This window comes from Poecilia formosa, unplaced genomic scaffold (assembly GCF_000485575.1).
Source record: "Poecilia formosa unplaced genomic scaffold, Poecilia_formosa-5.1.2 Scaffold33, whole genome shotgun sequence".
Classification (NCBI taxonomy): domain Eukaryota; kingdom Metazoa; phylum Chordata; class Actinopteri; order Cyprinodontiformes; family Poeciliidae; genus Poecilia; species Poecilia formosa.
In genome coordinates, this window is record NW_006799972.1 from 16,474 (window position 1) to 20,308 (window position 3,835).

Here is a 3,835-nt window from a genome sequence, read left to right on the forward strand (position 1 = left end):
GCTTGTGGATTCCTAGATTATCGACAAATTTGTGACGGACTTGGCCGAACTAGCGAACACTCAGACTATTGGTGTGGACAGAGACGAGGACTCTAAAACTCACTAATGGGATGGAATCGATCTTGGAGAAGTTGTTAGTTCTGGTTCAGTGGAACGACCAAACTAATTTGGATGATTGGGAACTGAGGTGTATCGGAGAGACTTTAGGTAAGATTGAAATTTATAATCTTCCTGACCTAAGAGATTCTGTATCTAAATTGGTTTTTCCCCTTGTGGCCTTGGAAGGGCTGCATATTTTCAATCTCCTTTAAGATATGTAAACATAACGCTCTTCCCTCCTCAAATCCTCCTGTATCCATGGAGTTGAACGCTCTCAAGGACATTCCACCTCTATCGGACTTGCCAAGAGCCTCAGCCTCATGGTTTCATGGCCCTTTGACGTCACCGCCTTCACTTATGTCTCTGTTTTGCCCATTGTTTTGTCTGAATGTTGCCATTTTCCTCTTTTTTGTTTTAGTTTATTAGAAACAGTGGAGTACTCCCTATTTAACCCAGAAAATGATTATTTTAGTTTATTAGTAATATCAGAAATTGTGGAGTACGCATTATTTAGATCAATATTATACAGCCCAGAAATAGAATCAGAATTAGAATTAGAAAAACTATGAACTTAGAATCTAGAAATGCTTAACAGGAACACCACTGCTTAGTTTATATTACATTTAACCCAGAAAATAATTCTCTCTTTCTTCTTTTTTCTTTCCTATAGTTTGTTATTTTGTTTGTATTTCCTTTTAATTAGTGTAAAGAACTTGGAATTGCATTGTTGCTGGAAATGTGCTATATAAATAAAATTACCTTGCCTTGTGTATATTTTAAATATCGAAAGTTGGCGTCTATTGCTATGAATGTTATTGCAGTAGCAGAAAGCTGCCAGTAGGAGGAAGTGTGCGCTTGTAGTCTCTCCAGAGTCTGCGTAACTGACAACTGGCTTCAGAACAGATTCCAGCAGGATTTGTGAAGCTCACATTAGTTTCGACTTGTTCTATCATGTTTATAGGTTAGTATGAGGTATCACGTTTTTACTTGTGTTTTACTTACCGTTGTCATAGCAACTAACAGGCGCTGGAGGAACAGAGGGCAATTTTCTGTCTTTCTGTGAGCATGTTGGTGTACAGGAAACAAGTACAAATACATTATAAATTGTTTATGCAGTAGCATATGGGGTAACAAGTAGGGGTTATTCTGAGACTTAAGTGTGTGACATAGGTATATTGTCTAGAATGGCAACAAAAATAACATGGACACAATGATTATTTTGAAGAAAGATCACATATGGTGGAAATGTTTAATAAATCAGAAGAGATTCCAGGAGGATTTGTGAAGCTCAGATTTGGTTCTGCCTCATCACTCCTACTTGTTCTATCCTGTTTACAGGAAAATCAGCATCTGTAACACTGACACCAGTCCTGGTGCGTGTAACAATAACATCGATTTTGTGCATTGTTTTTTAACCATGATCTGTCTGTGGTTTTAGCTGCTGCAGCAGTGGAAGTGAAGAAAACCGTGCAGTCTGTGTTGGCCTCACTTCCAAATATTTAATTGACATTAACAGGCGCCTAGTTTGGCTCAGGACTTTTCTCCTCGCAGATGACGGAGAGTGTTTACAGCAAAACTATAGTCGTCTGGCCCCAGGTGAGGGCCAGTGTTGACTGCCAGTTGTAGCAGAACCGAGGCCAAGTCTTTACTCAATCCAGGCTGGGAAGGTGCAGATGGCTCTGAGTCACCAGGAACTGAGAAATAAATAATAAAATTCACATGTCAAAGAAAAGGAAAAAATATCAAATACAAAACAGTTCACATCTAAATCAATGTGAAAAAAGTAAACAAGGAAGGTGCTGCAAGGTTTTGCCACCACTAGGGGGCACTAACGATTTGCATTCTGCATTTCACACTTTTTAGTTCAGAAGCACGAAACAAAAGCTTGTACATTTCCTCATCCTCCTGGCACATTTTGCTTCAGTGTCGTCTTTCACAACAGATAAATTAATGAAAGAGCCAGCAAAAGCTTACAGCACCTGGTATTCCCAGGCGGTCTCCCATCCAAGTACTGACCAGGCCCGACCCTGCTTAGCTTCCGAGATCAGACGAGATCGGGCGTGTTCAGGGTGGTATGGCCGTAAGCGAAGGACCAACAGCCACACAGACTCTTTATCTGGAAGCGAGAGCCGCACATTTTGTTTCCAGGTTGTTTTCATTGTCACCAGCATTTTTTCATCACTCCAGCTAACATTACGCTGCTGTCAGTCTTGGCGTCTCTTCCACTAAGTTTACAAACCTCATACAGGAATTTCCTCTGTGAAAACAACTGCTGACTAGACGACAATTCACTCAAAACCGTCTTCAAACATTCAAAGTTGGGAATACCAGGTGCTGTAAGCTTTTGTTACCACCAGGGGGCACTAACGATTTGCATTCTGCATTTTCATACTTTTTAGCTCAGCAGCACGAAACAAAAACTTGCACATTTACTCATCCTCCTGGCACATTTTGCTTCAGTGTCGTCTTTCACAACAGATAAATTAATGAAAGAGCCAGCAAAAGCTTACAGCACCTGGTATTCCCAGGCGGTCTCCCATCCAAGTACTGACCAGGCCCGACCCTGCTTAGCTTCCGAGATCAGACGAGATCGGGCGTGTTCAGGGTGGTATGGCCGTAAGCGAAGGACCAACAGCCACACAGACCTTTTATCTGACACCAAGAAGCGATAGAACTGCTATGGTTTTCATTTGATTATCTTAATCACATAATCTTAGGGTCAAAGCTAAATGGTACATGTGGCAGTTTAAATTTGGAAAATGAAACAGTTTGGGCTAAGCTGCTCCATCTTAAACTACACACGGAACTAAACACTAGACTGGGTGCAGAAATTCTACACAACATGTGAATATTTTTGGAAATTACTTCTGATATATCTTTTTATATTTTTAGACAGCCTAAACCTTTATGATGTGAGCAAATAATTGCAAAGTGTAGACAAAAATATGAAAAACAATGTAAGGCAACCGCACTAAACTAAACATCTCCGTGCAAGCGCAACATATTTCAGGTAATAGATAGCCGTAAGCTTTTTCCCACCAGCAGGGGGCACTAACCACTTTTATTCTGCATTTTCACACTTCCCTTAGCTAATCATGCGCAAAAAAACAACAACAAAAAAACACTCACCTAAATTGCACATACTTCTGGTACATTTTGCTTCTATGTCATCTTTCATCCACCAACATTTTTAAGATGTTGTAAATCGAGGCATGTCTTCCACCAAGCTAGCAAACCTCATTGTGGCATTTCCTCTGTCAAAAAAAAAGGCCATGAGAAAATCTAACTCTTAACTATTTAAATGAATAATTGTTTTAACTCATTTTGCATCAAACTGTTTTAAAGGACTGAAATATGGAAGTTCACTGTTCCTTGTACCTCGGTCACTTTCCGTAACAGCAGGTGTGCGCAGACAAAACATTCCAGATTTATTCCACAATTTATTTGTTCTTGGAAAGTACCGTGTTAGTTATAAATCTACTGTTTTATTTACTCATTATTTAGTACAAATACTCTAGTACTTTTTTCATTACTTTGTCAAACTGCAATTTACGTATTTATAATGTTAATGTTTTATTAATGTTGTCTATTTATCTTGTCCAGTTTTCTGAGCAGTGCTAGAAATGTGTTGTGATTCTAGCCAGTTCTTATTTTGAGACCAAAAATAAGTCTGGCAGATTTAGATATGACATTATTTTACATTCAACCAAGAAGATGGAGTCTAAAGACAGTTTTG

The 3,835-nt window shown here is 39.2% G+C and overlaps 2 long non-coding RNA genes across 2 annotated transcripts; both read right to left on the reverse strand.

The window, feature by feature from the left end:
- Positions 1–1,320: 1,320 nt before the first annotated feature.
- LOC103136479 (uncharacterized) lies at positions 1,321–3,547 on the reverse strand. The gene is made up of 2 exons (XR_001661801.1): positions 3,229–3,547; positions 1,321–1,793 (listed from the first exon to the last, which is right to left on the reverse strand). It is a non-coding gene; the product is annotated as an uncharacterized LOC103136479 (long non-coding RNA).
- On the reverse strand, positions 2,064–3,050 carry LOC107835955 (uncharacterized). The gene is made up of 2 exons (XR_001661800.1): positions 2,615–3,050; positions 2,064–2,215 (listed from the first exon to the last, which is right to left on the reverse strand). It is a non-coding gene; the product is annotated as an uncharacterized LOC107835955 (long non-coding RNA).
- Positions 3,548–3,835: the final 288 nt, after the last annotated feature.